The sequence below is a fragment of the Echinops telfairi genome, unplaced genomic scaffold (assembly GCF_000313985.2).
Source record: "Echinops telfairi isolate 266 unplaced genomic scaffold, ASM31398v2 ScPeMD7_7469;HRSCAF=8507_1, whole genome shotgun sequence".
NCBI lineage: Eukaryota > Metazoa > Chordata > Mammalia > Afrosoricida > Tenrecidae > Echinops > Echinops telfairi.
This window is the reverse complement of record NW_022111373.1, coordinates 13,374,418-13,382,231: the sequence shown is the minus strand read 5'-3', so window position 1 is coordinate 13,382,231 and position 7,814 is coordinate 13,374,418.

Sequence of the window (7,814 nt, the reverse complement as noted above, 5' to 3'; positions counted from 1 at the left end):
GGGGGGGGGACGAGGACCCTGTTGATTTACTTACAAATTATCAGCTATTGAAAATTTTAGGGTGTACAATTCTATACTGAGACATATGGTCTAGCCATGAACTTGAAGTGGTTTCAAGGCACTTAAAGCATTCAAGTAGAACTCCTCTATAGGCTGGGGAAAATTTTCACTTGATCCCCTATTTTTATTTTTTCCCAGTCAGTGGTTCTGGGCTACCATTTCAGAATATGGTCTAAACTGAAAGTTTGTTTTCAATGTGAGTGATAGTTTGATCTTATATTGTATGGGGTGGTGATAGGAAAAGGAAATGTAACAGATTTTTATTTTAGTGGACGCATTTGCACCATCTGTCTGTCAGTTTGTCATCGTATTGTAGGGGCTTGCGTGTTACTGTGATGCTGGCAGCTGTATCGCTGGTATTTAAACTATCAGCAAGGAGAACAGGTTTCAGTGGAGCTTTCAGACGAAGACGACTGAAAAGAAAAAGCAAGGGGTCCACGTCTGAAGGATTGACCACTGAAAACCCTGTGTTAAGCAGCAGAACATTGTCCGGTATAGTGATGAGGATGAGCCTCTCAAGCTGACAACACTGGGCTCAGACAATTGAGAAGCTGACACAAGACTGCGCAGCGTTTAGCCAGAAACAACTGGAATACACCTAAAAGCAACAGTTACGATTCTTTTCCCAAAGAAATAGTATCCCTCCTAGGTTCTGCATGAAAACAATGTCCGACTCTTGGGTTGGCAATTAAATTGGAGTTCTGGAGATTGGACTATCTCTGTTTACTGCTCTTTTCTCTCACAGCACTAATCAAGACAAGGAGTGGTGCCAATTACCACACTTAGAATTTTTGCCTGGGGCTCCCAACTAGCTTCCTGAAGTTCAGAATCCATCCCTTCCCAATTTATACTGGATGTGGTTGAGAGCCCTGGGGCTTCAAGTAACTGGTTCTGATTTAGTTCCTATCTTTTGTTTTTACATTTCTAACAGAATACATTTAGCTGGAGAAATTTAGAATTAGACACCCCAAGGCCATAGAACATCTACAATTACTGCTGCCTCCCCACCTTTCCATCCCTTTTGAGTCTTAGAGTGCATGGGATAGTATTCATCAGAACAGATTCTACTGTGCACTCGGTAAACAAGAAAAACCCCAGGTTCCTGAGTGGTTCCCAACTCCAAGCAGCCCTATAAGACAGAGTAGAACTTCCCCCTTTAGTTTTTTGAGGTTGTAAATCTGTACAAGAGCATAAAGTCTTCCCAAGGAAGGGCTGGTGAGTTTAAAGGGCTACTGACCTTGATAATTGCACCACAACACATAACTCACTGTGTCCTGATGCACAGCTCACATACCCACTTCCATTCAGTTGACCCTATATGAAAGGGTAGCAATTACACAATACTGCTTGATAGGATGGAACTGTGGAATGATATGATTTCTGTATTAGCACCAAGTAAAATTATTTTGGAGACAAAATAATAAATTAAATATTAAAATTTTTAAAAAGGGGTAGAATTACCCCTGAGGGTTTCTGATACTGTAAATCTTTAAGGAAGTCGAAACCCTCCTCTACCTCCTGCAGAGTGGCTGGTGGTTTTGAACACTGACCTTGTGGTTAGCAGCCCAACGGTAATCATTCCACTACCAGGGCTCCTTCCGTGCACTAAGGAGAAGCAAGTTACAGGTGGAGCTTCATTGCCTCTTTTCAATAGGTCAGTTTCCTCTGGGTAGAGAAGATTGGAATGAAGAGTGAAATTATTTGATTCTATGATGATTGCTTGACCACCCAAACAGAATGGATCATACTATCTTTGTGTCCATGCTAAATGAAGATATTCTTGTTGTGAAGTGCCGTCTCATTCATTCTGACTCAGAGAAACCCTGTGCACAACAGAATGAAATGTCACCCATGTCATCCTTACAAATGCTATGGTTGAGCCCACTGCTGCAGCCACTGGGTCAACCAATCCTGTCAAAGATCTTTCTCCTTTTCGTTGCCCTCAACTTTACCGAGCAAAGAGTTATGGTCTCAGAAACCTACCCTGTCCTTTGCTGCTGTTGTTAAGGGCCATCGAATGGGTTCTGGCCCATACACTCATGCACAACAGAATGAAACACTGCACAGTCCTGCGCCATCCTCACAGTCATTCCTATGCCAGAGCCCAGTGATGGCAGCCACCATGTCAATCCTTCTCTTGAGGGTCTTCCTCTTTTTCATTGCCCTCCACTTTACCAAGCATGGTGTCCTTCTCCAGGGACTGATCTCTCCTGACAACAAGTCTAAAATGTTTAAGATGAAGTCTTACCATACTTGTATCTTAGGAGCACTCTGGCTCTACTTCTTCCAAGACATACTGGTTGTTGGCAGTCCATGGTACTTTTAATATTCCTTGCCAGCACCATTATTCAAATGCATCAATTCTTTTTCAGCCTTCCTTATTCAGTGTCCAATATTCATGTGCATATGAGGTGTCAATGTGGGACTTGAGAGGATTAAGGGTGAAGGGGTGGAGTCTAGTCTATCAATCGGATCCTAGCCAATGTGGCCTCTGTGTGGGCATGACTTTCTCCTGAGAATTCTGGGAAATCTGGTTTTTTCCTCCTTGGAAGCAGGAGAGAATCTTGGCTCATTCCCTGAGCGACACTCTACTGACAAGACAGATGTCACTACGCTGATAGACCCCATGTCCTGGAAACTGGAGGAGTCATGTGGAAACCCCTGCCTGCACTGAGATGCTCCTACCACCACTGGGTCCCCAAAACTTTGTACCCACTGGCCTGTGATTGTCCTGCATTCAGCATCATTGCATGTACCTTGTGAGTTTGAAGAGAACTTTATTGATTGGTATCGGATATATAGGCTAATATTGGACTTATGGACTGGATCTGGATCTGGATTGGACTGGGATGTCTTCTCAATATTCAATTGTTCTTGTATATAAACCTCTTACTTATACCGTGTGAGTGTCCATGGATTTGTTTCTCTAGGCTACCCAAACTAACACATGGGAAAATTGAAAATACTGTGACTTGGGCTCACCTTAGTCCTGAAAGTAGCATCCTTGCTTTTCAACACTCTGAAGGGGTCTTGTGCAGCAGATCTACCCAGTGCATTTTGTCTTTTGATCTTCCATGAACATTGATTGTGGAAACAAGCCTGACAAAATCCTTTACAACTTCCACCTTTTCTCTGTTTATCATGATGCTATCTATTGGTCCAGTTTTGAGGATTGGTCTTCTTTACATCGAGTCATAATCCATACCTACAGCTGCAATCCTTGATCCTCATTAGCAAGTGTTTCAATTCTGCCTTACTTCCAGCAAGCAAGCTTATGTCATCTGCATATCACACGTTGGTAATAAGTCTTCTTCCCATCCTGAAGCATTCTTCTTTATATAATTCAACTCTATGATTATTTGATCAAGAGAACAGCTAGTGTATATAAACCATCTCCTTTAAAATTATTTAGGAAATAAAAATTCTATTGCAAGAAAACTGTGCTGAAAAGACCACCTGACACATGACTCTTCCTTCTGAACTCTTCCTGAGATTTCTGACGTGTAGAAATGAGTGATGTAAAACACATGACACCAGGGTGCATAAGCAAATGTGGCGAAGAAAGCTGATGGTGCCCGGCTATCAAAAAGTATAGCGTCTGGGGTCTTAAAGGCTTGAAGGTAATCAAGCGGCCATCAAGCTCAGAAGCAACAAAGCCCACATGGAAGAAGCACACCAGCCTATGCAACCACGAGGTGTCGAAGGGATCAGGTGTAAGGCATCATCAGAACAAAAAAATCTTACCATAGTGAATGATGGGGGGAGTGTGGAGTGGAGATCCAAAGCCCATTAGTAGGCCACTGGAGATCCCCTTGCAGATGGGTCTCAGGGAGGAGATGAGCCAGTCAGGGTGTGATGTAACAATGATGAGAAATACAACTTTCCTCTAGTTCCTAAATGTTTCCTCCCCGCTCCCACTATCATGATACAAACTCTACCTTGCAAGTGTGGCTAGACCAGAGGAGGTACACTGGTACAGATAGGAACTGAAAATACAGGGAATCCAGGACGGACGAGCCCTATAGGACCAGTGGTGTGAGTGGCAAAACAGGGAGGGTAAAGGGAGAATGGGTAGGAAAGAGGGAACCGATTACATGGAACTGTGTGTGACCTCCTCCCTGGGGGACAGACAACCGAAAAGTGGATGAAGGGAGACGTCGGACAGGGCAAGATATGACAAAATACCCATTTATAAACTATCAAGGGCTCATGAGGGAGGGTAGAGCGGGGAGGGAGGGGAAAAATGAGGACCTAACGTCGGGGGTTTAAATGGAGAGAAAATGTTTTGAGAAATGATGTACAAATGCGCTTTACACAATTGATGTGTGTATGGATTGGGATAACAGTTGTATGAGCCCCTAATAAAATGATTTTTAAAAAAAGAGAGAGAAAAAAATAAATGCAATGGAATTTAAATCATCAAAAAAAAAAACAAAAAAACAAACAAACACATGACACCACTGATAATGGAGACTGACACATCCCAAATTGAAACTGTGGGTATGAATTTATTAATGGTAGAATATGTGGGAGAAGTCTCTGTGACACAAATAATTAACACATTTGGCTGCTAACCAAAGGGTTGGAAGTTCGAGAGCTACATAACAAAAAGTAAATCACTGAAAATCTATTGCCACTCATGTGGTCAAGTTGGAACTAACTCAACGGTACCTGGTTTTCTTGAAATCTACAACTCAACTTGTGGATTTAAAAAAATACTTCCCTTCAGTATTATCAGTGTTTGCATCATGTCATTTGCACCACTGCTATTATAGCTCTGGACGTGGAGGACCGTTATGTCCTCTAGATGACTGGACCTTAAATGATTATCAAAGTCATTATAGAGTGGAATTATTTATGGTTGGTATTAAAAATAAATTTAAAAAGCTCTAGCTTTTTGGGGTCAGTATCTAGACTTCTAGTACGCAGTGCACCATATGTTGGCTCTTGCTTTTATATCAGATTTGACACTCTGCCTTTAATTGAAATATTTAGACCATGTGCATGAACGTAATATGTATTATGGGTAAGTATAAACATATCATCTTCTTTGTAAAATCATTTTATTAGGGGCTCATATAAGTATTTCTTCTTACCATTTGTTTCAGCCTTGAAATCCTTGGTGGGGGGGTTGGGGGCTGGTCTATCCTGTCCTACAGGGTCACATGAATCCAAACCCACTCAGCAACAATGGCTGCAGTGGATCTGCGGAGCTCCAGATTCTCTGTGTGCAGTTCTCTCCTCTCCAGTTCTGTCTCATGAAGTCTGTCTGCCCAGTTCGTCTTAGATTCTCCTCTCTCTCTCTCACTAATGGAGGCTACGGAGTTTGTTCCTGGTTTCTCCACCCTTCATTTCTCTCAAGGCAGTAAGTTGAGGCAAGTGTTGGGGACTCAACCCCTATTTCCCATCTCACATGGCCCATTATCCTTTTTTTTGCAGTGTCATGTAGAGTCGTTTCAAATATTTGCTTGTATTGGTGGTGCTGCAGTCTGTTGCCGTTGGTGCTAGTACCTTTATTTCATCTTGACAAGAAAGAGAACTCAAGATTCATAGTTTTAAATGTTCCAATCTTATAAAAAATATAGGACACACACAAAAAACTATCCTTTACAAAAGTATTTGTAAAGATGTAAGCAATTAATATCAAGTAAGTGTATCATATAACTGCGTGTTACATTTTCATAATGTATTCTATTCAGAGAGGAAGTTACAAGTGGCAGCCTGCCACAGATCAGACACAAATATCTAGTTGACTTGGTTAGAGAATTTGGTTTCATTTTATCTGTCATTTTTGCATGTGTTTATATATAGATATCACTATGTGAAATCTACTTACATTATTTTGGCCAAAATGGTAACATCACCATGTTGAGTTGGGCCAGATCCGTGACTTCAGGACTGAGTGACTCATTTCCTCAACTGGTGGGGATTTTGGCTTTAATGACTCACCGCTGAGTCTCTGCAGGAATCACTCTTAGCCAAGGAAGGCACATTTCCCTAATGCTACTCCCTTCTCCTTCATAGGATACTGATGCCTCCCATGACTGGTTCAGGCAGGAGCACAAGACGGTCTTACCTCCTTGCTTTGATTGCAAGTAGTGCAAGTAATGCTGGGTTAGCCCAGCTCCAGTGCTGCCTCAGTGGCGTTCCTACTTCTCCCCTTCCTTAGGTGTTGTTCCCAAGAGCCATCTCCAGTAAATCTTCTGCAGACAAGTATTGACTTCAGAAAGCTCTCAAGGAGTGTAATGCTGTGGTCTGAGATTGTAACACGGTGGGAGGAGTAGTGTCACCTTTAGTCTGTCCAGCTTCAGGAAATATTCAAACTGGATTCAAAAGAGAAAGTAGAAACTGGCTATGATTGCTGGTGTCAAACAAAAGCCGTGTGAAAGCAGAAAACACCACAGAGATGTTTACCTGTGTTGTATTGACTACGCAAAGACACTGGACTGTGTGTATTACAGAAAATTATGGATGGCATGGTGAAGAATGGGAGTTCCAGAGCTCTTCATACTATTCATGCCAAATCTGTGCCTAGACCAAGGGACAGTTATTTCTATGGAACATGGGGATATCGCTTGGTTTAAATTCAGAAAAATAGGTACCATGGTTGCGTTCTTTAGTAATACTGATTCAATATGTATGCTGAAAAAATCATCTGAGATGGTGGGTTCTATGAAGAAGAAGGCAGCATCAGGTTTGAAGGACAGCTCATTAACCTGTGATATGCAGATAACTTAACCTGACTTGAAAACTAGCAGAAGAAATATATAACCTGACTTGCTGACACAAAGAAAACTTGAAGCACTTATTGATGAAGACCAGAGACTATAATGTTCAGAATGAACTGTACTTGAATATGATTTTTAAAAAAATCTGCACAACTGGACCAATAGACAACATCACGATACATATAGAAAAGATTGAAGCTGTCAAGGATTTCATGTCACTTAGATCCACAATCAACACACATGAAAACAGCAGGTAAGAAGCCAAATAACCCCAGTAGGCATGTTTCAAAAGAAGTTTTTTGAGTGTTCAAAAGAGAAGACATCACTTTGCAGTGACATCTACCCAGGTCATGGTACTTTCTCTGGCCTCATATGCATTCGAAAGTTGGACCATGAATAAGGAAAATCAAAGAAGAATTGATAACTGTGAATGATGGTGTTGTCCAAAAATGCTGACCATGCCGGGAATTGCCTAAAGCACAAAATAATCATGCCTTGAAAGAGGTACAGGCCTGATAGACATGTGGCCTCCCTGCGTATCTTGTATGACCTCCCAGGGAAGGATGGCTCAGCCCCACCACTCTCCCACCCCAGGGGGCTGGTCAAACACTCTTCTGCTGCCTATATGGCTCTGCTTTATCTTTTTGACCCTTCTCTGAAGTTTTCTTCGGAGTTGGTCATTCTCCTCCAGCCCCCGATTCCCTTTATTTTTCCATCCTCTTCCTGTGTGGTTTTTCTGTTCTGTGCTTTCTCTTTCTTTTAAGCCCATGGAGGGACTGTTCCTCATTCCCTGTTCATGTCCCCACCCCCGCAGAGGTGTGCACGCCCTGGAACCCAGCACTGCTTCCTGCAGCTGGGTTTCCTTGTTGACCAAGCACTGCTTTCCTACAGCTGGGTTTCCTTGTTGACCAAGCACTGCTTCCTGCAGCTGGGTTTCTTTGTTAACCAAGCACTGCTTCCTCAGCTGGGTTTCCTTGTTAACCAAGCACTGCTTCCTGCAGCTGGGTTTCCTTGTTAACCAAGCAC